Source organism: Sus scrofa, chromosome 13 (assembly GCF_000003025.6).
Source record: "Sus scrofa isolate TJ Tabasco breed Duroc chromosome 13, Sscrofa11.1, whole genome shotgun sequence".
Taxonomy (NCBI): Eukaryota; Metazoa; Chordata; class Mammalia; order Artiodactyla; family Suidae; genus Sus; species Sus scrofa.
This window is the reverse complement of record NC_010455.5, coordinates 14084076-14111972: the sequence shown is the minus strand read 5'-3', so window position 1 is coordinate 14111972 and position 27897 is coordinate 14084076. Positions and strand designations below refer to the sequence as shown.

Here is a 27897-nt window from a genome sequence, read left to right as displayed (position 1 = left end):
CTGACCATCCATTCCATGTGCAGCAGCATGCACTTGCTAATTCCAAACCCCCATCATCCCTTCCTGAAACCTGTCCCGTTTGGTAACCATAAGTTTATTTTCAAAGTCTGTGAGTCTGTTTCTGTTTTTTTTTTTTTTTTTTTTTTTTTTTTTTTTTTTTTTTTTGTCTTTTTGCCATTTCTTGGGCCGCTCCTGCGGCATATGGAGGTTCCCAGGCTAGGGGTCGAATCGGAGCTGTAGCCACCAGCCTACACCAGAGCCATAGCAACGCGGGATCCGAGCCGCATCTGCGACCTACACCACAGCTCACGGCATCGCCGGATCGTTAACCCACTGAGCAAGGGCAGGGATCGAACCCGCAACCTCATGGTTCCTAGTCGGATTCGTTAACCACTGCGCCACGACGGGAACTCCCTGTTTCTGTTTTGTAAATAAGTTCATTTGTATCACTTTTTTAGATTCCATATATAAGTAATATCATATATTTGTCTTTTTTGGTCTGACTGCACTTAGTAAGATAATCTCAAGGTCCATCCATGTTGCTGCAAATGGCATTATTTCATTATTTTTATGGCTCGGTAATAGTCCATTGTGCATATGTACATCTTTATCCATTCCTCTGCTGATGGACATTTAGCCATGTCTTGGCTATTGTGAATACTGCTGCAGTGAACACTGGAGTGCACACATCTTCTCCAAGTGTGGTTTTCTCCAGATATAGGCCTGAGTGGGATTGCTGGATCATATGGCCGTTTGTTTTTTGTTTCTTTTTTTTTTTTTTTTTTTTTTTTTGTCTTTTTGCTATTTCTTGGGCCCCCCCTGTGGCATATGGAGGTTCCCAGGCTAGGGGTCGAATCGGAGCCATAGCCACTGGCCTACACCAGCGCCACAGCAACACGGGATCTGAGCCGCGTCTGCGATCTACACTACAGCTCACAGCAATGCCGGATCGTTAACCCACTGAGCAAGGGCAGGGACCGAACCTGCAACCTCATGGTTCCTAGTCGGATTCCTTAACCACTGAGCCACGATGGGAACTCCTGTTTTTTGTTTCTTAAGCCCGAACCTGCTGTGTATGGAAGTTCCCAGGCTGGGGGTTGCACTGGAACTACAGCTGCAGACCTACACCACAGCCACAGCAATGCCAGATGCTTAAGCCGCTGAGGGAGGTCACGGATCCAACTGAATCATCATGGACGTCAGTCCACTGAGCCACAACTGGGAATTCTATATGGTAGTTCTATTTTTAGTTTTTTGAGGAAACTCCACACTGTTTTCCATAGTAGTTGTAGGCATTTTGTAGTCCTTAAATGTTTTGTTCATTTGTACTGGACCAGCAAACCTAAATATTTTCTTCCTGATACACTGAATCGACACAGAAGTATGCATAAAAACCTGTGGTTGTACCACCTCACCCTCCCCTCACCCTCCCCTCACCCCGTACCAGGTGGACTCCATTGAGCCTCACTGTTCTCGGAGGTCAAGGTCAGAGAAGACCACAGCCTTCCCAGCACCCTCCTTAAGGCACATGTTCTATCTTCAGGAGGCCTCAGGTAAAGACATGTCTTACCTGGGTTGGCACTAAATTCCCGAAGCTCCAATAATAACATCCACTTTCATCAGAATTGCTTGGATGTGTCTTCATTTCCTTCTTAATGGCATGCAGTTGATTTTGTGAGTTCAGAGGGGACCAGCCTTTCAGGCTACAGGCAGCTGACTGTCTTTTCTAGAAGACGGTCTGATTTTGCTTTGTGAGGAAGGGTTATTATTTGAGAGTCTTCATGTCAGAATCAGAGATGCATCCCAGCGGAGGACGAGTAGGTGGGCTCCTGGAAAGCACACTCAGACCAGAAGTTAGTGTGCAGGTGGGTCCGGTTCCGGGAAGAGAAAGAAATGAAGCTCATTGGAGCAGAGGGAGACGTCGAGTGGCAATAGGGCCTCACCAACTCCAAGAGAGAGTTCTGAAGATGGGGGAGTCCTTCTGGGTTGCTCTGGACCCGGCAGGAGGTCAAGGCTATTCCACCCCACATCAATGGGGTCATTGGTTTGAACAGCCGGGCAGGAGGCCACTCTCCTTGGCTCAGCAGTCCGCATCGGGGGCTGCGCTCAGAAAATAAGGTCTTCCCTTCGAAGGAGGCTTTAGGCTGAGCATCCGAAAGGTGTCTTGGTGCTTTGCTGTCATCCATCCATGATGCCACAGGAGCCTGGAATCCAGGACCTCCTCTCTTCTCCATCTCCAGCTTATGCAGGCACAAAGTGCCTTGTAGTGCAAGCCATCAACATTTTGCTCTGTTTTGTTTCATTATCATCACTTTATTCAAAGCTTTTGATGCTCTGCGGAGGATGATTGTCCCATTAAAAGCGTACATAGCATTCTTTAGGTTAAAAGACGCATACGTATCCCCTTTCCAAAAGAGTAATGTGACACACCAATTCTTTTTGCTGGAATAGGTGGGATTCCAACTGCTAAGATTACAGATGCTGATTCTTTCATATAACTCAAAGCATCTTTCCTATTTTTAAAATTAAATTGTATTGGGGGTATAGTTGATTTATAACGTTTTAAAATTAATTTATGTAGCAACTGCTTAATGAATTCCTACCACGTGGCAGACACAGTTTTGAACGCTAAAGCATCACAATAATGAATAAGCATGATAGTGCTTACATTCCAGAGGTGGTGGATACAGGTAACAGACAAAAGAACAGACCAGAAGATACAGTGTGGCTCTTACCTACAGGTAAGGATGACTGTGGAACAGGAGGGAGGACAGGAAGTACCAGCTGGGGTGGGAATGAGGGGAGGATTTCCAGGCAGATGGAACAGCAAGTGCAAAGGCCCTGCAATGAGGTGATTCTGAGAGGTTTAAGAAATAGCAACGGAGGGAGTTCCCATTGTGGCTCAGCAGAAATGAATCTGACTAGCATCCATAAGGACACAAGTTCAATCCCTGGCCTTTCTCAGTGGGATAAGGATTCCGTGTTGCCATGGGCTGTGGTGTGAGTCACAGATGAGGCTCGGATCCCATGTTGCTGTGGCTGTGGTGTAGGCTGGCAGCTGTAGCTACTAATCAACCCCTAGCCTGGGAAATTCCATATGCCGAAAGTATGGTCCTAAAAAGCAAAAAAAAAAAGCAAAAAAAAAAAAAAAAAAAAAAGAAAGAAAAGGAAAGAAAAAGGAAAAAAAAGAATAGCAAGCAGGCCAGTGTGTCTGGCATAGGGTGAAAGAGACAGGGAATACTTGCAGGAGAAGCCCAAGAAGTGAGCAGAGAGGTTGGGGTTGGGTCTCAAAGAGCCTTAGGGGTCATGGTGAGGCTTCAGATATCTCCCTGAATGAGAGGGGAAGAGCCGATGGAAGGCTCTAAGTAGAAAGATGACTGATGTTGAACAAGGTCACTGTTGAGTAAAGACTGTGAGAACAAGAGTGGAAGCAAGGAGGCCATGGCAACAGCCCCACTGAGATGACGGTGGCTTGGAGCCAGCAGTGGTCCTGTTGAGAAGTGATGGGACACTGCATATTTTAAGGATGAAGGCAGCGCATTTGCTGAGGAATTCCATCCAAGTAAGGAGAAAAAGAATCGTCAAAGATGACTACAATGTTTGGTCCTGAGACGACTAAGAAGATGCTCTTTCCATCAGTTGAGATGGGAGTGAGAATCAGAGGTAGGAAAGCAATCAGAACCTTACAGACTTGCTAAGTTTTAAAAGATGTTTGAACCTACTACGTTTCCACTGGTTGGCCAGTTTTCTTTAGCTACCTGGATTCTCAGTAGAGAGACTGTTTTCTCTTTTTTTTCAATTTTTATTTTTTATTGAAGTATAGTTGATTTACAATGGTTCACGTGTATAGCAAAGTGATTTAGTTATACATGCACACATTTTTTCAGATTCTTTTTCATTATAAGTCATTACAAGATATTGAATATTCTTGCCTGTGCTGTAAGTAGGTCCTTATTGTTAGCCTGCTTTATATATATTAGTGTGTATCTGTTAATTCCAAATTGCCAATATATCCCTTCCCCTCTTTCCCCTTTGGTAACCAGTAGTCTGTTTTCTGTGTCTGAGAGGGACCATTTTCTGAAGTGGAATCCACATCTGCCAAACTAGATCATTTCTATGGAATATGCTTTCTTCACACCCTGTGTTTTCCTTTAGGGCACATAGCAGTTTCCGATGACATAAATGTGATTTGTTGATCAATTTCTGTCTCCCTAATCTGCAAGATCCAGGAGGACAAGGAAGTCTGTTTCATTCACTGCCTGACCTCAAGTTTTCGAATCAGGTCCTGCCACGCTGCTGTGGTTATCTTTTTTTCTCTTCATCTAAGGTTGTTTTTTTGTTTGTTTGTTTGTTTTTTAATTTTATTGAAGTAGTGTTGATTTATAAGGTTGTGTTAATTTCTGCTGTATCATTAAGTGATTCAGCTATTCACATACACATATCCATTCTTTTTCAGATTCTTCGCTCATAGGTTATCACAGAATATTGAATGGATTTTCTTGAATGAATAAATTGAAGTGAATTTTTATGGAAAAGGAAATTCCTTCCCTTTTTTAGGGGGTGGGGGTAAGAGCTAATAAAATCCTCAAGTATGAGAAGTCCTAATTCTAATATCTTTAGCCACCAATCAATTCTTCCCACTTCCTCCAAAGCTATGTTTCTAAACCCAGTTCTGGTGGCAAAAAGCATTGAATTTTGGAATTCAAAATCTGTGTAGCTCGAGCGAATTTATTACCACTTCTAAGCCTTAGGGAGTAGTAACAGTACCCATTTCATAGGTTATTATTAGGGTTAAATAAAATAATTTGTGAAAAGTGCTTTGAGCAAAGGTTAGCATATAGTAAGTGCTTAAAAACATTAGTTTTTATTACCACTACTGATATCATAGTCATTGTAGTTATTATTATTATTATTATCAAAACGTCCTCAAGGCTCACAAGTGCCTTCAGAATGGTGTTTAAACTCCACATTCAGGCCCATTATGCTTTATTACCCCTCAATGTTATCACCTTCACCTCTGTCCCCATCCCCTGTTCTGCCCACCAATCTGCTCACCATCACCCTTCCACCGAAGGCCCCTCCTTTTACCTCCTCATCTCAACTCTCTGGCTGCCAAGCTCCCATCCATCTTTATGGCTCAGCTTATTTGGGGCATGAGAGTCCAGGAGTTGTTAGCTCTATTCCTCTAGAAAACAGCCCACACCAGGGTCAGAGGGCTGAGGCTTTATTTGGGAGGCACAGACCCCAGACAACAAAGATGGGAAAAAGCGAGTGAGGCAACACACATTTTCTCACAGAACTTCTCTCCCACTGGAGTGGTCCAGGAGGGAGACCCTGCTTCTCACTTTCCAACCACACAGACAGCTCAGACTGGATGCTCCTGGGCGCCCTCTCCTCTCTGATCCCCTGCCCCATCCCACAGCTGGTGTCCCTATCCGAATCCAAAAGCGGGGTCAGAAGAGGGTTTTCTGGACCAGCTGCAGGATGGTAGCTGGAAGGAGGCACTCCCCATTCCCAAGGACATGCCTCAAGGTCCTGGGCAGCTGCAGTATGACTGAGTAGGGGCAGTGCCAGTGGTTGTGTCTTTTAGGGCGCCCAGGTAGCCAAGCGGGTGGCCTCTGAAGAAGACTCTTTCCTTCCACTCATGCGCTGCAGGCACTGACAACTCACTCAATCACTCTGCCAATTTTCTTTCTCTTTATTTTGACCTTTTCATTTTGAAATTATTTCAGACTTGCAGAAAATGTTGAGAGTAGGACAAAACTTCCAGTATACCTGCCACCTACATTACCCAATTGCTAACATTTTGCTACATTTTTTTTATCATTTTCTCTCCCTCCATCTCTCCATCTTTCCCTTTCTCTCTCTCTCACTCTTTCTCACACACGCGCACACACACACACATACACGCAATTACTGCTATTTTCTGAGATACTTGAGAGTAAGTTTACAACATCTTGTTCCTTTATTCTTAAATACTTCAGGACATTCTCCTGAAACCAAACTGATCAAAATCAAGGAAGGTAGGAGCTGCCGTTGTGGCTCAGCAGTTAAGTCGAACTAGTATCCATGAGGATGCAGGTTCAATCCCTGGCCTCGCTCAGTGGGTTAAAGGATCCAGCATTGCTCTGAGCTGTGGCATAAGTGCAGATGCAGTTCAGACCCGGCATTGCTCTGGCTGTGGTGTAGGCCGGCAGGCGTGGCCCTAGGGGAAAAAAAAAAAAATCAAGGAAAGTAGCATTTGTATGATACTATTATCTATCTATTCTACAGTCTTTATTGACATTTCACCAACTGTCCCAGTAATGTCCCTTATAGGACATTTCCCCATGCCTGTTCTAACCTAGCTAATGGGAGCAACAATAGCGCCACCTCATAAAGTTGCTATGAGAATGACATAGTAAAATATACACAAGGCCCTTGAATGCAATGCCTGGCTCGTAGTAAAATTTCAATAACTGTGAGCTATTATGGTTATGATTCCTATTTCCTCAGAGAAGTCTTTTCCAGTCCCCTTCCCTTCAATTCGGAATCAGTCTCTTCCCTCTATGTTTCTTTGGCACTGTATTTCTACATTCCTTACTGCATTGCACATTTTAGCCTCATTTTATAAGCTTCTTAAGATCCTAATTCCTCTTTGCTTCTCCTCGAGGCACCGAGCATCTTGCACATAATAGAGCAGAACTGAGTTTATTTGGATGAAAGTGGAGGGTTGATGGAGGGGGGAGGGAACGTATTGTGATAACAGACACATTTTTGTCTTTAAAGAGTCTATGATGCATGAGGGCAAAGACAAATACACGAGTAAAAATGAAAACACAGATCTCAAAACAGCCTCAGAGAGGGGCTAGGAAAAGGGATAGACAGAAATTCTGGGAGTTCCTGTTGTGGCATATCAGGTTAAGAATTCAGTGTTGTCTCTGTGTCCTCTCAGGTTTGATCCCTGCCCCATGCTGTGGGTTAAGGATCTGGCATTGAATCAGTTGTGGCTCAGATTCACTCCCTGGTCCAGGAACTTCCATATGCCATGGGTGCCGCCATAAAATTTTAAAAGGTAAGAAAAAAGAAAAGAAATTCTGGGGGAAAAAAGTTTTTTTAAAAAAAAGGAAAAGAAAAAAAATTTAAATAAAATAAATTAAAAAAAAAAAAAGAGGAGTTCCCGTCGTGGCGCAGTGGTTAACGAAGCCGACTAGGAACCATGAGGTTGCGGGTTCGATCCCTGCCCTTGCTCAGTGGGTTAAGGATCCGGCGTTGCCGTGAGCTGTGGTGTAGGTTGCAGACGCGGCTCGGATCCCGCGTTGCTGTGGCTCTGGCGTAGGCCGGCGGCTATGGCTCCGATTCGACCCCTAGCCTAGGAACCTTCATATGCCGGGGAGAGCGGCCCAAGAAATGGCAAAAAGACAAAAAGAAAGAAAGAAATTCTGGTAGCTGAAAGGAGGAAAAAGATACTGGAAAGAAAGAAAAATAAGTAACTCCCCAATTGAAAGGACTTCATGGAGCTATGATAAACCAAAGTGCTAAAGACAAAGCTCTCAAGTCTACTTTCCCAAGACTTGTGAATCTGGGAGAACAGCTTCCTTACACCTTGGCTTCCCTTGCTAAGATAACCGTTTGGTCACAAGAACCTGCGTGGAAGTGATGTGCTCCACCACCAGGCCTGGACCATAAACGTCTCCCATGTATGATCTCCATTCTCTCCCTTTCTCTAGTGACTTTGCAAACCATGTGTGGAAGACATTGACGCACAGGTGGAAACATGGATCCCTGTATTCACTGTATGGAGCAGAATCCCTGGCCCCACCAACCACACTGCCATGACTTTATTGAAACACGATGGGTATTAGTGACAACAGCTGGCATTACTTTCCCTGTCTTATGCACAGTCAGAATTGAAGGCTGGATCCAGAAGACCTGAGTTTTATATCCTAGCTCTGCCACTTAGTTACAGATGAGTTGGGGCAAGTCACTGCATCTGGAAACTGCTGTGAAGATTAAATGGAAAAAGGCTTTGTAAACTGTGAACGTGCTATAAATGTTGGATATTATTAGTATTAGTCCGTTCTTTCTAAATTGGCCAAATAACAGAGTCTAAGAATAGTATACAAGGATTAGTCATTCTTTCCAAACTAACAAAAAGAAGAACATAGTCTGGGATCTCATGATACTGGTATTAACTCAAGTGTTGGAAAAGGAGTTTGGGTGGGTCTTTGGAAGGCTAATGATTCACTTCAGAACTCCTGGATTTACTTTCCTGCCTTGCTATTATGGAGTAAAACTTTTATGACTATTTCAATATTTGTAGGTAATCACAACATTTGGATGTCCTAATTCAACATTTGTTGAGGGAAGGCAACAAGAATGAAAGAGAAGAAAATTATTTCTAGAGGAATTTTACCAATTCTCTTCCTCAGAGTCAAATGGAGTCTATCTCCTTTTTTGCCGACACATTGGTTGGGTTATTTTTTTTTTTAACTGTTGATAAATTTCACATACCTTAGTATGTAATTAATCTGAAAATAAATGAAAGAGTTCCCGTCGTGGCTCAGTAGTTAATTAATCTGACTAGGAACCATGAGGTTGTGGGTTCAATCCCTGGCCTCGCTCAGTGGGTTAAGGATCTGGTGTTGCCATGAGCTGTGATGTAGGTCGTAGACATGGCTTGGATCCTGAGTTGCTGTGGCTCTGGCGTAGGCCAGCAGCTGTAGCTCCGATTAGACCCCTAACCTGGGAACCTCCATATATCACGGGTGTGGCTCTGGAAAAGACAAAAAAGACACACACACACAAAAAGAAAAGAAAAGAAAAGAAAAGAAATGAAGATATATATAAAACATATATTTCTCATCATAAATAAAATACATGAATCCTACCAAGAGCCTGCTTATATTTTTATTCTTTTCGGTTGGTATTTTTTATTTTTCACAGATGTTAACAATCCTTTCTTTATCCAGACAATCCAGAAATCATATTCTAATATATATTGTTTTGTTTTGTTTTGTCTTTTTGTCTTTTTTATGGCCGCTCCTGCGGCATATGGAGGTTCCCAGGCTAGGGGTCTAATTGGATCTGTAGCCCCCGGCCTACACCAGAGCCACAGCAATGCGGGATCCGAGCCGCGTCTGCAACCCACACCACAGCTCATGGCAATGCCGGATCCTCAACCCACTGAGCAAGGCCAGGGACCAAACCCGAAACCTCATGGTTCCTAGTCGGATTCATTAACCACTGTGCCACGAAGGGAACTCCAATGTGTATTATATTTTATTTTAAATTTTTTTGGCTGTGCTTGTGGCATGCAGAAGCTCCCAGGCCAGGGAACAAACCCGTGCCACAGTAGCGACAAAGCTGGATTCTTAACTACTAGGCCACCTGGGAACACCCTTGGTATTACATTTTAAAGCAAATGATAGAAAGGGCCAAAAGAAACTTCCAAAGTTTAGAGTCATTCATCTTATAAAACCTACCACATTTCTGAACCCTGGAATGGCACTGGGAGAGGGTAAGCAGGCTTCTTGGCGTGATGGTCAGCCTCGGTGAAAAACATCCAAGGCCCCAGTGGGAGACTGTGAGGCTGACCATTGACAGGATATGACCTTTCACTGCTGATAGTTCGTGCTGTAGTCAGAGTAAAGTCTGCTCATTCAAACCATCTGGCCCTTTATCCCTGGCCCTGGACCCCCCTCATTCAGAGGAGAAGATTTCTTCAGCTTGCTGTTGCATTATGCCTCCCCTTCCTATGTTTACAGCTTTTCTTGCTATGCTTACATTTTGGGGTGAGGGATGATTCCAGAAGAGGAAGGCACTTCCTCCTCCTTTTCTGGATCTCTTCTTCCTGTGACTGTATTCCCCTGGTCCCTTGTTGACCCTTCTGTTTATAAGAATCGTGTTCACTCCTTACTGGATTTGCGGCACTGGAAAGAGAATCAGAAGACTTATGGTCTTACCAACACATAGATAAAGTAACCTTGTTCTGCTTAATCTCAGTATCTCAGCTGTGAAAATAAATGAAGGATAAACTTGGATGTCTCTCCACATATTTCTCTCTTAGGTTCTATGTGAAGTCAAGTCCCTATCAACAGCTGAAGATGGAGGTCTTCGGAGTTATCGCGCACTAACTTCCAAAGTTCTGCAGTTAAGCAGATGTTCTTTGTATTTGCTGAGTGAGACATCTGGGTGAATTTCCAAAAGAAGCAAGTTGAAGCCCTGGAATATAAATAGATTATGAAACAGTGGAGATGAGCCCAGAGAAGTGGCCTCAAGCTTCATGAGGAGGAACCTTGCCTTATATGTTAAATTTGGGACTTTATTCTCTGGATGATGGAGAATCTTGCAGTAAGTTCATTCTCATGGTTACATGAAGGATCATGAAAACAGAAGTCAATGTCACCAAGTAAAACTAAGTGTTCAGACAAGAAATGGGGAGGGATATGTATTTTAGAAGTAGAATGCAGCTGGAAAAAAACGGGAGGGGACCGATGTGATACATTTGGGGGTTTTCTAACTGAGGAAATTCAAGAGTCTACGATGAATTTCTCATGGATGTGAATAGATAGATGATTGTAGTGGACACCTTTGGCTTTGTCTACTGAGTATTCTGTATTTTTTACTGAAAAAAACCCATACTTTTTCTTCTGAAAACTGCTTAACAATTTAGTTCCAGGAGATGCCGTTACTTTTCCCATAATTTCGCCCCTATGTCCTTAACGTATTGGTCCAGAAAGACATCTTACCTGTGACTGCTATTGAAGCCCAACCCCTGGGGGCAGGTAACTGACCAAAATCAAGCCAATCAGAGTCCGTGTCCAAATGTTGAACATGGAGCCAGAGAGCAAACCTTAATCAGTCCCTTTTTAACAGTAGAAGTTTGCTGGGGACTGAATGTTCATTTCCCCACAAAATTCCTCTTTTGAAGCCTAATCCCTAGTGTGATGGTATTGGGAAGTGGGCGTTTGAGAGAAAGATCATGGGAATGGAGCCGTATTGAATGGGATTCTTGCCCTTATAAGTGATGTGAGAGAGAGGATCTTGCTCTCAGCCATGTGAGAACAGTGCCCACAAGCCAGGATGCAAACCCTTAAACCAGGTCGGCCAAAGCCTTGATTTTAGACTTCCCAGGCATCAGACCTGTGAGGTTTTTTCACTGCTTCTTATTTCATTCACTCAGTCTATGATACTTTTATCATAGCAGCCTGAACTAAGACAAAATTGCAAGATAAAATGATGGCGCTACTACGTTCTGAAGACTCAGTCTGGGGGGTTCCCATTGTGGCTCAGCAGAGACGAAACCAACTAGGATCCATGAGGATGCAGGTTCGGATCCCTGGCCTCACTCAGTGGGTTGAGGATCTGGTGTTGCCGTGAGCTGTGATGTAGGTCGCAGACGGATCCCGAGTGGCTGTGGCTGTGGCATGGGCCGGCAGCTATAGTTCTGATTTGACCTCTTGCCTGGAAACTTCCATAAGCCACGAGTGTGGCCCTAAAACAAACAAAAACAAACAAAAAACCAAAAAACAAAAACAAAAAAAAACAACGAAAGACTCGGTCTGAAGCAAAAGAAAATGAAAGCCACAGGGAAGGAAGAAAAGCGAGGAAAGTCCTGATAATGTTTGAGATCCTGACTCCAGCATTTCCTGAGGCCCATTTGCATCCCTGTTTCTCCTACATTTGATTATTCAACTTGCCTGAGATTTCCTGGGACCATACTTTCCCCTTGTTGCCTGAGCTAGTTCAAGGTGGGTTCAGGCAATGGCCGCTAAGAGTCTTGACCAATATGGCAGTCCATTAATTGAGCTGGGAAGAAGTGGAGAGAGGCAGGTCTGAGAGAGAAGATAATGAGGTTGGTTTTGGACATTTTAGGTTGCGCTCGTTGGCCATCCCCTTGACAATCTCCGGTGCCCATTTCATTACAAAGCCGAAGATCAGAAGACAGACACATTCTCAAAAAAAGAAGAAAAAAAAAAGATAGACACCTAGTCATCATCTCAAGACCATATCCCACCTTCCTTTGTATTTCCTCATCCTATAAGCAGCCTAACGGAAAGTAAGTCATGCTACACTGGACCAAGAGAAATGAATGTGGGGGGAGTTCCCGTCATGGCGCAGTGGTTAACGAATCCGACTAGGAACCATGAGGTTGCGGGTTCAATCCCTGGTCTTGCTCAGCGGGTTAACGATCCGGTGTTGCTGTGAGCTGTGGTGTAGGTTGCAGACTCGGCTCGGATCCCGCGTTGCTGTGGCTCTGGCGTAGGCCGGTGGCTACAGCTCCGATTCAACCCCTAGCCTGGGAACCTCCATATGCCGCGGGAGCGGCCCAAGAAATAGCAACAACAACAACAAAGACAAAAAGACAAAAAAAAAAAAAAAAAAAAAGAAATGAGTGTGGGGAGTTCCCTGGTGGCTCAGCAGATTAAGTTTCTGGCATTATCAGTGCTGTGGCTTGGGTTGCTGCTGTGTCAAGGGTTCAATCCCTGGCCCAGGAAGTTCCACATGCCATAGGCATGGCCAAAAGAAAAGAAAGAAAAGAAATGGATGTGGGAGCGTTTGTGGTATGGTGAATATTTGTATTATCTGACCTCTTCTGTAATCATTCCTTCATCATTCATTCATTCTGCCAACATTCACTGAGGGCTTGCTTTGCTTGTAAAAGCAAGATGAGCACTTCAGGAGTTTGCTGTAGCTGAGAAGCCCTGGGAGCAAAGCTAATGAACCAGGAGATACTGATGATATCCAAACGGAGCTTGGACAGTCCTTCCCAGCAGAAATATCAAATGGATCCCAGTGATTAGCTGAGGCTGTGGGACTCTTGAGCAAGTCTGTTCTCTCTGGAAACCATAAGTGCTCTTCTTCGTCTCTGGAGACATTTACTGTCACATCCTCTTTCTTTCTTTCTTTCTTTCTTTTGGTCACACCTACAGCATGTGCAAGTTCCCAGGCCAGGGATCAAACCTGCGCCACAGCAGCAACCCAAGCCACAGCAATTACAACACATGATCCTTAACCCACTGTGCATGGGGGAACTTCTTTACTTTTCTTTCTTTCTTTCTTTCTTTTTTTACATCCTCTTTTTTATACTTAGCTGTATCCAATATTTAGGGGTTGGGAAATTCATTATAAAGTCACTTTTCATTAGAGTCTGGTCCCCAGTGTTTGTATGAGGTGTGGGGATTTTGGCAGGGGGAGAAAAATTGTCTTCCTTCTTAAATAACTATCATGAAAAAAACAGGAACAGAGGAGTTCCCATTGTGGCTCTGCAGAAACAAACTGACTAATATTTATGAGGATGCGGGTTCAATCCCTGGCCCCGCTCAGAGGGTTAACAATCTGGCTTGCCTTGAGTATGATGTAGGTCACAGATGAGGCTAGGATCTGGTGTGGCTGTGGCTGTGGCTGTGGCCAGCAGCTATAGCTTGGATTTGACCCCTAGCCTGGGAACTTCCATATGCTACACCTGTGGCCCTAAAAAGCAACAACAAACAAACAAACAAAAACCCAGAAAGTAAAGGACACAGTGATGGAAAACTTTAGGGAAAATGAAACAGAGAGAAGCTGTGAACGAAGCTCATTTATTTCAAATAAATATTTTAAAAAGTAAAAAAAAATTGAAAAAGTACTATGTCCTATTGTATGTCACTAGATACACCCACGTCAGCACTGATCGTTTTAGGATGACATTATTTAAGTCCCTACACCTCTGTTCCATTGAACTAGCATTCAATTTTCCATTCTCACATTGATTCACAATGATATCATGAAGTGTTTTTTTTTTTTTTTTCCTCTCTTTTTGCCTTTTCTAGGGGCACTCCCACAGCATATGGAGGTTCCCAGGCTAGGGGTCAAATCAGAGCTGTAGCCACCTGCCTACGCCACAGCCACAGCAACGTAGGATCCGAACCAAGTCTGTGACCTACCCCGTCAATGCCAGATCCTTAACCCACCGAGCAAGGCCAGGAATCGAACCTACAACCTCATGGTTCCTAGTTAGATTCGTTAACCACTGAGCCACGATGGGAACTCCCATGAAGTGTTTTTCTAAGAAGCTTGATAAAATCAGGATTAAGTATCTCTATGGCCTTCCCCTAATCTTCTAGTTCAGAAGAACCACGTAGACACAAACATGGCGTTAGCTTGACATGACTGAATCTCTCTTGGTGAACATAGCTCTTAGTGCTGGCTGCAAATTGGTGTGGCTGTCTTCTAAATAAATCAATCATCAATCATTTAATTTTCTGGCTAAATCATTTGTCCCCAATTTTTTTTTTTTTTTTGGCCACACCCATGGCTTGTGGAAGTTCACAGGCCAGGGATCAAACCTATGCCACAGCTGTAACAACATGGGATCCTTAACCCACTGGGCCACGAGGGAACTCCTGCCCTCATTTAAATCAGTAGAACTAGGAAGTAGTTCTCCACGAATTAGAAAACATTTATCTTTCAGGTCTATGCATGGCTGCTTGTGGACCTCCAAGCAAGTTATTCTGTTCAGCTGCTTCAGAAATGCCAGGTTGATCCCTCCATGAGAAAAGCATCGTTTCCTTGATGCCCTGCCAGAGGCTATGGACAGCACACTTTTCATTTCCAAGCAGAGAAAGCTGGGTTTGGAAATATGGGTGCCAGCCTTTCCATGCTGTGTGACCTTGGAAGAGTTGCTTAGGCACACTGAACCACAGTTTTCCTCATCTGGAAAACAGGAGCAATGATTAGTTTCTTAGTACACTGGTGAGAATTAAACGAGAAGATGGGTATCTGTACTAAAGTTGTTCCTGGTACGTGGTCAACTTTCAGCACAGGGTGGATGTGACTATGCTTGCTTAATTGTTTGAGTCAATGACATTGTTTGCTTCTTCTGGTTCCATTTACCCATGCGCCTCCTAGGTCCCCAGTCCTTTGCATTTCCTTCTCTTTCTGGTTTCCTGTTTAAATTTTTTCTTTCTTCTTGGCTGGGCAGAGTTCATTCTCATGAAAAAGCTAGTGGGGTTCCATGGTGTAACTGTTAGCACTCTGGACTCTGAAAAAACTGAAACATATTCTCCTACTGATAGAGATGTATGAATACATATAATTAGTGACCTTCTTAGGCAGCTGGTCCAGAGGTGCCCATGATCATGCTCTGGACAAAATGTTCATTTCTGGGCTGGTTCTCCAGTAACTCCAGGTCATTTAAAACCACTCTGTCTAAGTTATATGACTGTATGAAATAGGTTAATATTAGGCATTCTGGAGTTCCCTGGTGGTTCAGCAGGTTATGGATCTGGTGTTGTCACTGCTGTAGCTCAGGTTGCTGGTGTGGTTTGGGTTCGATCTCTGGCCTGGGAAGATTTTTATGCTGCTAGCACAGCCAAAAAGAAAAAAAGGAAAGAAAGAAATTATACACATCTTGTTTCCTATCCTCTTGTCAAGTATGTATTTCCTTTAGTGGAGTTGGCATGGCAACAATGGCTGAGAAAAAACTGTGCTGAGAAGCTAAGACAGCAGTGCCTTGTCATGGAACATGTCACATCAAAGCAAAGGTGGAGACGAGGGTCAAACTTTTGCCTGCATGCAAAGAAAAAGGCTGCCTCGGGCGACCTCCTAAAGAGCTGTTGCCTCTCTCAGCTCCCCCCATACCCATCTCCACAGCCACAATGACACTGTCCTCACTTCCAGCCCATTCCCTCCCTACTGCCAGAGAGTTTTCTAAGTTATAAATATGACTGTGTCGGGAGTTCCCGTTGTGGCTCAGTGGTTAACGAATCTGACTAGAAACCATGAGGTTGCAGGTTTGATTCCTGGCCTTGCTCAGTGGGTTAAGGATCTGGCGTTGCCGTGAGCTGTGGTGTGGGTTGCAGACGCAGCTTGGATCCCTCGTTGCTGTGGCTCTGGCGTAGGCCGGCAGCTACAGCTCTGATTCGACCCCTAGCCTGGGAACCTCCATATGCCACGGGAGCGGCCCAAGAAATGGCAAAAAGAAAAATAGTAATAAAAAAATGTGACTATGTCACTTTGCCGCATGGGCCATTCAACTGGGCTTAAACAAGGGCTCTGGTGACCGGGGCCTGGGATACCTCCCTGTCGTGTTCCTCATCATTCACAGCCTTTTTTCAGTCTGTGGTTCAGCTGTTCCAGACAGTGGAGTTTCCAGTTTCTCAAGTGCTGTGTTGGTGTGCCCCTGATTTGTGCCCCTGTGGTAGGCACATTACACTTCCCCAACCTTCTTGCTTCTGGCCTAATCCAACTAGCACTTCCTCTGGGAGTCTTTTTCTGGCCCAAGGCTGGGTTAATTGCCCCACTATGAATAAACACATGGTGAATCATGGCATTTATAATACTAGACCATGATTGCCTTTCTGCTTGCTTAGATCAACATAAACTGTAGGGACTACGGGCAAAGATTGTGTCCGTTTTACTCATCACTGAGTGGTCAACACCACACATCCATAGCCCAGAGCAGGCTCAGTAAGTCAAGGTTGAATCAGTGAATGAGTGAATGAACAATGATGTAAGAAGGTAGGGGAGTCAGAATTGAAATACCAATCCCAACGTATGAAATATTTGGGGCACATTTACACTGAAAAGTTACTTGGGGCTTAATTTCAAATTTAACTGGGCATCCTGTATTTTATCTGGCACCCTTACTTGCTAATTAAATACCTCTTTCTCTATGGCTAAGAAAAAAATGCAGTAATTTCAACAAAGCCAAATCTGAGATTACTTACTGCCTTAGCATGAAACTGTAGTGAATAATCACGTGATTGGCGATGAATAAATTTCTTCTCTTTCTTTAAACAATGGAGATTGTGTAGGTTTTTTGTTTGAGTTTCGGCATTTCAATGCTCTGACTTAATGTGAACCACTATGACATGCATTCCTTTACATATGCTATTGTTCTGAACATTGAGGTTGGTTAAATTCCTAAGGACAGCTGTGACCCTCAAAATTGCTAAATCTTAATTCTTTAACACATTCCACTGACAGTCTAATATGCTGACTCCTTTTGGAGTCTCCTGCTTTTAAATTTTACTTTCATCATTGCACAATCAGTAGTTACTGATGTTGAGTAACTGGTGAGTAATCTCATTTCCTTTTTTCGTATATACAGTCAACCTTTCTAATTCAGTTTCACCAATAACTCATCAGGGATTCTTAGAATTAATTTTCTCAGTGAATGAATAAGGAAACAAACACTGATAAAATTAAATGCACGACTATTCATAATACAAACTATATCATAACTAGCTATATGCAACAAAGAAGAGAAAAGTCTATTACACTGTTGGTTACACAGTTTAATGTTTGTTAAGCAACTACTGGAAAATACAAAAATTGCTAGGTCACTAGGAACTTTTAACCTAAAATACCACAACAAAAATCAGTTTAATCCCAAAATTATTCAATTTATTAAGAACATTATTAAGTATTTATTTCCATTTAAGGTTTCAGCCTAGGAGAATTAACAGATATAAAAATGAGTGAATATTCTTTCTATTCAGAAAGAATAGACTTATTTAGGAATATGATATCATTTGGCAAGATAAAAGGTAATTGATACTATGTAAGAGGTACAGAAAAATTCAGTAAGAACTCAAATGAGGTAAGCGAATTCCCTTCCAACTGGAGGAACCAGGTAAGAAAGGATTTATTCCTGGATTTCATAGACACAACGGCATTGGTCTTGGGCATTCAAGAGTAGGTGAGATTTCAGGAGTTCCCATCATGGCTCAACAGTTAATGAATTCTACAAGTATCCCTGAGGCTCAGGTTCAATCCTTGGCCTTGCTCAGTGGGTTAAAGGGTCCAGCATTGCCCTGAGCTGTGGTGTGGATCACAGAAGTGACTCAGATCTGGTGTTGCTGTGGCTGTTCTATTGGCCAACAGCTGCATCTCTCATTCGACCACTAGCCTGGGAACTTCCATGTGCCACAGATTTGGCCCTTAAAAAAATTAAAAAAAATAAAAAAGAGTTTGTAAGATTCCAACATAGGAGAGAAGGCTCTGCTGTGTAGGAAGGTCCCTGAGGGCAAAGCCCTGCTTCACAATTTCCAACTGCTTGAAAATTACAGCATCTAAAGAAGGCCTGGAACAGTGTTCATACAATGCCCACAAGTCTGAGAATTTCTAAGATGGCATCATAAAATGCTAAGAGGACCTGTGGGTATATTTAAGATACCAACTGAATTGAGAGCAGGACTGAGAAAACACTAACACTGGGTGGGGAGCTTTCTGTGTATGTGACTGTCACGTCTAAACACATCTAGTGAATTAACATGTGTACTTGAAGGTGATGCTTCCAATAGTGTGACTGGATGTTGCAGATAGTCTCCCAAAGCTCTTTCCCTAAGTCTAAGGACAACCAGCCCCTCAGCTGACTCCTTGGAGAGTTTTTCCAGTTCAGGGGCCCCCGTGCCAGCAACCATTAGGATGCCTGAAGAGGAAGTTGCCATGCAAATGCTCTCATGTGGGAAGAAGCAACTCCAGGAGGTTGCGGGACTTTAGGTTCTGATTCATTTTCGAGGATAACATAGCTCTCAGCTATCTGAGCCAAAGGGTGTGGAAGGCTATTACAAGGTTCAACCTGGTACTTTCCTCTTGGCCTCCCCGTGGATGCCAGGCCTGAATTCCCATTTTGCACAGGAACCTGCCAAGTTCTTAGTTGGCACAGGAGAGGAAGAACCCTCAACCAGGCCTGCAGCTTCCTCTCCTGCACACAAACACATGCACACACACACGGTGCTTTTCATTGTTGTTGGGTTTTCTTTTTTCTTTCTTTTTTTTTTGTTTTTTTGTTTTTTTGCTTTTTAGGGCCTGCACCTGTGGCACATGGAAGTTCCCAGGCCAGGGGTCAGATTGGAGCTACAGCTGCCAGCCTACACCCCACAGCAACGGGGGATTGCCGACTTTGGAGCAAGGCCAGGGATTGAACCAGCATCCTCATGGATACTAGTCAGATTCGTTTCCACTGTGCCACGATAGGCACTCCCAGGTTTTCTATTTTTGGTGGTGTGGATGAAAAAGAAGGTTGAGAATCAGTTCATTCTATGCATGTTTTTACCTCGGATCATCACTGACGTTCCTTCTCCTCCCACTCCATGTGCAGGTGACAGGCAGTCCTGGTGATGTTTGCCAGTGGCTCTCACCACCATCTTTCTTCCTCACTCCCACTCCTGCCAACCTAGTCCAAGAAGTATCCCCCTTCTCCTCCTCTCCCTCTGGCTCCTCCTCCTTCATCTTCTCCTGTCACCTTGACTGCCACCACAGTCCCTCTGTGAAGACCCAACATGCCTATAGCTTGCCAGACCTTGCATTAGGTGTTGAACCTGTCTTCCTCACAGCAGCCCAGCAAGGGATATGGAGTGACCCTCACTCTGCAGATGGGGATTCGGTAGCCTGGGATTTGCAGAGATGCATTGCCAGGAGTTGATAAGGCTGGAAGCCTCCCCTGGTTATGTTCTTTCCACAGAGCCACCACTGAGTACAACACTAACAGCCTCTTAATTTAAATGAATTCATTTTGTCATCTTCAAAAACTAGTCCAGGTGTCCCCTGGTGGCCTATTGTGTTGAGGATCTGGTGTTGTCACTGTTGTGGCTTGGGTCACTGCTGTGGTAAGAATTAAATCCCTGTCCCAGGAACTTCTGCACACTGTGGGTGCAACAAAAACCAAAAACGTCCAAAAAAAGAAAAAAAATTTTAATTAAAAAATTTTTTTAAATCAAGTCCAAACCTTTTTGTGTAGCATTTAGGGCCTCTGTAACCCAGCTATATCTACTTTCTAATCTTATCTTCAGTTACTCCCACATTAGTCAGGTCTCTTTAGGTTACAAGGGACAGAAACACTCCACAGCAGAAACATATGAGGAACTGCTTTGTTCCTATAACTGGAAAGTCTGGGGTGGAGAGGGAGGGGGGAGAATTTTGCTCCAGGCACAGTGGGCTCCAAGATCCAGACTCGGTCCCCAGATCTCCTCAGTTCCCCTCTTGGCTCTTCATCCTTCCAAGCTGGCTTAAGTCTTAGGCAGCCTTCTTCTTGGTAATGGCAGTGAGGCCCATGGCAGAGGGAAATTCAGTCTTCATAGCTGCAAGCACAGAAAGGAGAAAGTAATCCCTTATACTCATATCCTTATTAATCTCCCCAAAGTGCTCTGCCTAGGTCATGCCTAGTCCAGAGACGTTCCAAGGTGCAGGCCAGGGGCATAGAGGGTCCTGATTGGACAGACTGAGTCCCACATCCATTTCCACTGGTGGACGGCAGGATAATGGAGAAGCAATTCCTGAAAGCAAGGAAAGTTAGACAAACTAATTAAAATATATCCATTCTACCTTCTATGAGAACTGTTAACTCTGAGCAGGGTATACTTTTTCCTGATTCTAGACTGTTGTTCATGCTGCCAATCCTCCCTCCATACCTTCCAGCTCCAGAATACTATGTTTCTAAGGTTTAGTCTTTTTTTTTTTTTTTCCCCCTTTTACAGCTGCACCTTCAGCATGTGGAAGTTCCCAGGCTAGGGGTTGAATCAGAGCTGCAGCTGCTGGCCTACACCACAGTCACAGTAACACAGGATCCAAGTCACATCTGTGACCGGTGCCAAAGCTTGCGGCAATGTCAGATCCTTAACCCACTGAATGAGGCCAGGAATCGAGCCAGCATCCTCATGGATACTATGTCAGGTTCTTAACCCACTGAGCCACAGTGGGAAGTCCTAATGTTTAGTCTTAATTTAGGATCTGAATTAAACCCCCTCTTCTATGAAGTTGTATCCAGCTTTCCTTCCCAAAGAGATGGTACCTTTTTCACTGCATGGGCTTTGCTTGCTTAGAGATGCTCCCCATGCTTTGAAGATCTGGGTGTGAACCAAGCAAAAGGTCAGTGCAGCTCCAGCCTCTGTTCTTGTTGAGGTTGAAGTTCTACAGCCAGTTCAACCCACCATCTATTGTGCTAGAAACAAGCTTGCCTGCTGCCCAAAGCATTGAGTACAATGTTCTATTCCTCCAGTTTATCTTGCATTCCCTTCATGGCACCGGCTTAGGGGCTTGGGGTGGTCTCTTTAGCCCCACAAGATCTTCTCTCCATCCTCTTTCTTTTCTGTAAGAATTTGATGTCTGCCATCAAGATATCTAGAGCAGGGGCCAGTTGCCGCCAAGCCAATATTCCTTCCTCTGTCACTCATCTGTCACTTAGCATAGACTAGCTTCTCCTCTTGAGTATCTTTGCATGTTAATATTGGCCAGTGATTACAACAGACTGTACCAACAAAATAATAACTAGTAATCTGTGGTAGTAAGTCCTGGATAAACTGTACAGATAATAACATAGAGGTTTTGGGTTCCTATTGTGGCGCAGCAGAAACAAACCCGACTAGGAACCATGAGATTGTAGGTTCAATCCCTGGCCTTGCTCAGTGGGTTAAGGATCCAGCTTTGCCGTGAGCTGTGGTGTAGGTTGCACTCAGGGCTCAGATCCTGCGTTGCTATGGTATGGCGTAGGCCGGCAGCTATAGCACCAATTGGACCTCTAGCCTGGGAACCTCCATATGCCACGAGTGCAGCTCTAAAAAAGCAAAATAATAATAATAATAATAATATAGAGGTTTCCATATATCTATGGACCTCTTAGTAATTGCTCCACTCTGTGCTAAGCACTGCCTGGGTGGGATTTGGAAATGTGGAACACGGGGTCTTTTTTCTCAAGGCAAGTGTCATCTTACTGCAGAGACCGAACTCTGGAAATAATGAGAGAACAAGTTTATACCATATGGCAAGCCTTTTTACTCTGAGAATGACTGGGCAACATGGTTCAGGTTCATAGGATTCAAGCAGCCAGTTCTGATCACTCCAACTTTATTTTGAAACCTGGTGTTCCTTAGGGATCTAAACAGGAATGAGAACTAATAATTCATAACAATATACGCTGCATGTATGAATGGAAACAATGAGAGAGTACATAACATTGTCAAAAGCCTGAAAGACATAAGCGTGATGTAAGCCAATTGAAGATAGAAAAGTTCCGAGCCAGATTCTTTTTTTTTTTTTTTTTTTTAGGGGCGCACCTGCTGCAGCTTGTGGAAGTGTTCAGGCTAGGGGTCACATCAGAACTGCCTCTGCCACATATGCCACAGCCACAGCAACTGGAATCCAAGCTGTATCTGCGACCTACGCTGCAACTTGTGGCAACGCCAAATCCACTGATCAAGGCCAGGGATGGAACCCTCATCCTCATGGATACTAGTTAGGTTCTTAACCTACTGAGCCGCAATGGGAACTCCCAAGGCCAGATTAATTTTGATTGTGTCCACGACATTAGTTACAACATAGATTCAGCTATAACAACAAAGGCCCAAACATTGCAGTGTCTTAAATCGAACAGACAATTATTTCTTTCATGTTAACTGACCAGGTGTGAGCTGTCCAGGGTTAATGTGGCAACCCCATGGTATCACAAACCTTCACTCCTTCTATGTTCCTGTTCTAACTTCCTTGGCATGCAGCTGCCTATTGACAATCTAAGGCTAGATGATTCTGCTGTCCTATTGGCATCACAGTAAATTGGAAGGAAGAAAAGGGGCTAAGAGTGAGTATGCCTCCTACCTTTGAAAAGCATGGTTCAGAAGTGAAATACATCTTTTCTACTAGCATCATTGCTATTGGTCCAAACTTAATCACATGGTCTTGCTTAGACGCAAGGGAGGCTAGAAAATATGGTTCTTGGTTGGGCTGCCATTTGCTTAGCTAAAACTGAAAGGGTCCTATTACCGAAGGAAGGAGAGAATGTATAATGGTATAACGAGCTGTAAGTAAAATAGAGATCGAATGAAAGTAAGGTGGAGAGAAATACAATTGCTTCATCTACTGATCAGGTGCTGAAGTAGAATTGTTTCCAAATTGTTAAATTTTGGCCTTTCAGCTTCTTTTTCTCTCAGATACTTTAGTGTCAATCTTCTCTTCTTCTGTCTCTGAGCCTAGCACTCTTGAGGAGCTATCACACCTCACAGGATCAGGATATGGACAAAGGTTAGCTCCTTCACTTAGTACGTTTTTGTTCAGTGCCTACCATATGTGAAGCACTGTTCTAGGTGCTCGGACACATCCTTGAACAAAACCAGTACCTTGCCTTGTGTAGCTCCTGTTCTGGTAGGGAGTAGGGTGTACACAATAAACAAGAATCTTGAGTTTCCATGGAAACAAAGTTAAGTGTATCTCAGATAAGACTTTCAACTCCTAGAAAGGTAGAGATGACAGCCCCTGGTCTCTAGCCCTATAAAGGTGGTACACTCTATGTGTGCACTGTCCAGACGTTTTATTTTTTTTCTTTTTATGGTACACCTGTGGCATATAGAAGTTCCCAGGCTACAGGGTTAAATCAGAGCTGCAGCTGCTGGTCTACACCACAGACACAACAACACTGGATCCAAGCTGCATCTGCGATTTATGCCACAGCTTTCAGCAAAGCCAGATGTTTAACCCACTGAGAGAAGCCAAGGATCAAACCTGCAGTCTCACAGACACTATGTCTGGTTCTTAACCTGCTGAGCCCCAACGGGAATGCCCAGACATTTATTTAAAGATTCTAGGAGTTCCCATCGTGGCTCAGTGGTTAACGAATCCGATTAGGAACCATGAAGTTGGAGGTTCAATCCCTGGCCTTGCTCAGTGGGTTGAGGATCCAGCATTGCTGTGAGCTGTGGTGTGGGTTGCAGACACGGCTCGGATCCCGTGTTGCTATGGCTCTGGCGTAGGCCTGTGGCTACAGCTCCCATTAGACCTGGGAACCTGCATATGCTGCAGGTGTGGCCCTAGAAAAGGCAAAAAGACCAAAAAAAAAAAAATATATATATATATATAAATAATGTAAATAAATATCTTGCTATAGTCCCTTGGATCAAATGGTCTTTGAGGAAAAACAAATTGTCAACTGTGGTTCATTTGTTTCACAATCAGTTGGACCCATGTATTGACTCTTTTCGGTGTATTAGAAACCTAAGTAGTTTAGGTAAAAAAAAAAAAAAAAAGGTGGTGGTGACAATTTTTAAAAGGGATTCTGGAATATCTTATGCCTTAAGGCAAACTGAATGATCTGAAGGACAAATAGAACTAAATACTCAAATGCAAGTACTTTCTCCTTCTCACCTCTCTAGCTGTGGGCTATTTTTTTTGTTTGTTTTTTTCTCTGAAGATTGGCTTCTTCTATAAGATACGGAACACCACACCTCCAAATTTCACACCCCCTGCTCTCAGACAAGAGAAGAAGAAAATTCTTTGCCATGCTCCAGTTGGAAAAACTCCAAGGCTGGACACCAATTGGCCTGGCTTGTCCAACTCTATATGGATAATCTATAGCTAAAGAGCCAGGGTAACAGAAAAGCCATGGCGGCCAGGAGCCCACTTCCTGGCTATGCCAACTCAGTCTTAGCATGGAAGCTATTGGATGGGTTGTCATAAGAGGAAAATATGTCATCAGTCACTTTTCCAAGAAATGGTCCTCAAGACTGAGCAGGTTAAGAGCAGAATTATTTTGAGAAAGTGTAACGACTCCATCTGCCACAGTCAAATCCTAGCTCTTCACTTTTTTGGGAGAATAATGGGTTAGTTAAGCAAAAATGCACAGTCAGGAGATGTGTTCATTGGTTTGGTTTGGTTTTGGAGTAGGCCTCAGTGTATATGCCTTTTGAATATCTATGCCTACAGCAACTGGGTAGTTCTGGAATTCTGCAATATCCATAGATAATGATAATGTAAAAAGTATTAGGCAAACAATGAATTCTTTTATTTAAAAATGTCAAGGTCCCATAAAAAAAGCTCCAAGATTATAACCATCAGGCAAAGGTAGTGATGAGCATTATAATTTTTTTCTCCCTCCAATGGGAATGTTTTGAATCAAATAATACCTCTTGGGGCTCTGTTTTTCTGAGCTTTGTAAAGGCCATCATGCAGTGACAGTGTGTGAACATCCAAATTATCTTTTAATTATAAACACTAGAAACGGAACAAAGTCTCCAGCCTTCTACTGCATTCACAAGGTCCAGCTTTGACTTCCACACTCAAACCAATTGAAAAGTTGCAGCTCTTTCTACTTGCAATCTCTGCTTTCTGAAAAGGAAACTCATCAGCCTTCCTGGACCAAACCTGGGTCAACTGTCTGCAGCTCAAAACCTGTTTGTTTGCTTTGTAATCGCCTTATATTTTTCATCCACCTTAAGCGGCTTGATTTTTTTTTTTTTTTTGGTCAACATCACTGAAATAAAAACTAGCTGTTGGGTTAGCCCAAATTGTCAGATCACTTTTTCAAGCGGGGACCTGAAAGAACAGTCCCTGCCATGGGATTCTGGGTGGTCTTGAAGTCCTTTCCAGGAAAAAGTGGTGCCAAGCATAGCACTGAGGGGAGAGGCACCAGAAAGGGGTCCTTTCAAAGCTAAGATGGTCTTTCAGATACCAGAATTGTTCAGTAGTGTTGGCAGCCTCTCCTCCTCCCCATCCACACTGCCACTGGGAAGCCTGGTCCAGGCCAGCCGCCCCAGCCCTCCACCGCTGACACACACACACAGCCGTCTATTTTTACTTTGACTAGACTCTACTTCCGTTTACCTCAATCACATCCTCTATAGTCTTATTTCTCTTCCTTCCTCCTCCTTCCTCTTTCCCACTGTTATTTATAAATGTAGTACACTTGTTTACAGAGAAAAGAAATGCAGATGCAACTGCCAACTGAACTTCCCCGGGCCTTTTAAGTAAGAGACATTTCTATTTACTTCTTTTTAGTTGTTACCCCTAGATTGAGACGACCAACAGCAGGAAGGCGGTGACTCCAACCCAGAGCACAAAAAACAAACACCCACGACTGACTCACATGCCGGAACCGGGAGATTTGGAGACTCTTCATCTGCTGAAAAATGCACATGCAAACACCATTCAACATTCCCATCCACAGGAGGCCACGCTGGCTCTTCCAGCGCCCGGCTCTGCTGAGGTGGCTGGGAGTCAGGTTTGTGTAACTGACTCAGACATGGAGTTTACTAGGTCAGTAGATAGAGGGCGGCTGGGACTTGAATTTTTTTTTTTTTTTTTTTTTCAAATGCCTTTTGGAGAAAATCTGCTGTGTCCTGTGTGAGTCAGTCGTGAGTGTTTCAGTTTCTGGGTAAGGATGTTGAGTCACCCCTCCCCCTCCCATGCTGATTTTCATTGTGATTTTAATTAGCAAGCTGGGCCTCTGATCGGAGGTGTGGCCTTGCATCTGAAGAAGAGTTTTTCAGCTGTGTGGTCCTTAGTGGCCCACTTGCATCTTCTAATGATAAAAGAATTGTTTTTCCTTAGTTCTTTTCAGAAGTTCAAAGGCCTTTACCAAACTTCAACCCTTAGGGCTTTCAGTTGATATTTAGATTAAAACTTGAGTGAAGACTGGGATCTTTGGTGGCAAAGGGCTTTGAAACCCGAGATGAAAGGGAACCCCTAAAGAGAAATTATCTTCATTTATTTTTTAAGCAGTATTTTGCATGCATGTGTGGACAAATGTAATTTGAAGCAACCTGAGTTAAGCTTCCTCTTCACTCAGCTTGTGACCCTCCCTGTCTTCAGGTGAACTGAAGTGAAACCACACAGCTCAGACTGGGACTTAAACCTACTGCTTTTTTTTTTGTTTTTTTTTTAAATTAAAATCACACCTGGTCTCAGGACTTACTCAAGTACAGGTTCTTGTTGTCTCAGTGCAGAAGGAATTCAGCGAGAGGCAAAGTAACAGGTGAGAGAGAAGGCAGAGTATGGGCCATCTCAGAAAGTGAGAGTTCCCTCTCCTGACCACCCGGAAATGCTGAGTGTTGAATATTTATGGACTGGGTAATTTCATGGGCTAATGAGTGGGAGGGATTAGTCCAGCTATTTCGAGGAAGGGGTGGGGATTTCCAGGCATTAAGGCACTGCCCACTTTTGGCCTTTTATGGTCACCCTAGAACTGTCATGGCACCTGGGGGCATGTCCCTTGGATGCTAATGTATTATATATGAGCACGTAATGAGGCTCAAGGTCCAGTGGAAGTCAAACCTTCTGCCATCATGGGCCTAGTCGGTTCTAACAAGTTTTTTGTCGTATCCTCAATGACTATGCCATTCTTTTAAAAGATTTTGCCCTGCCCCCTTCCCTCCTGTTTCGGAAGGACCTCTTTTTCTTTTCACTTCTGTATTTTCCAAGCCAAAGCCTGTCTGGAAAGGAAGGCTGATTCAGGCTTATAACTGACATTGGGCTGGGCCTCCGAATATGGTATAGAAAGGAGAAAGGAAGGGCAAGCAGTGGGAGGCCCCAGCTTGGCTCTGCTCCTATATCTTTTGCGTTCTTCATTGCATTCCTGAATCCCAGGGCACACTTGACAGAGCGTCCTTAACTCTTTGGGGCAAGAAGAGACACCAGACAGAAGAGTCTATCTCCCTCCATCCCCACCCCTGCCCCCACCCACATCTTTCTGTCTCTCTGTCTCACCCTCTTGTCTCCCTTTCCTCCTCCCCACTTGCACACAGAGAAGAGGTCCTGTGAGGGAGGACACAGCAGGAGGGTAGCTATCTTCAAGCCCGAAGAGAGCTCTCACCAGAATCCAACTTTATGGGCATCCTGATCTCAGATTTCCAGCCTCTAGAACTGTGAGAAAAGTCATGTCTGTTGTTGAAGCCACCAGTCATGGTATTTCATTATGACAGCCTGATCAGACTAAGATAGCATCCTACTCCCCACTCAGTGGATTTTCATGACAGACCCCAGTCCCATTTGCAAAGACAATGAAATGGAGGGGGCTGGTGTGCCTGAGCTCACCCCATGAAATCCAGTTACCTAGAAACAGAAATTCAAGGAATAAAGAGGAAAGGATGGAGCCTGGTCTCTGGTTTCAAGACACATTGTCCAAAAGTATCTCAGATTTTGACCAATCAGAACTGTTCTGGTGAGTGAGGA

The 27897-nt window shown here is 43.9% G+C and overlaps 1 long non-coding RNA gene across 1 annotated transcript; it reads right to left on the bottom strand.

Moving 5' to 3' along the window:
• LOC102163243 lies at positions 18768-27414 on the bottom strand. Its single transcript, XR_001300091.2, has 2 exons — positions 25814-27414; positions 18768-20048 (listed from the first exon to the last, which is right to left on the bottom strand). It is a non-coding gene; the product is annotated as an uncharacterized LOC102163243 (long non-coding RNA).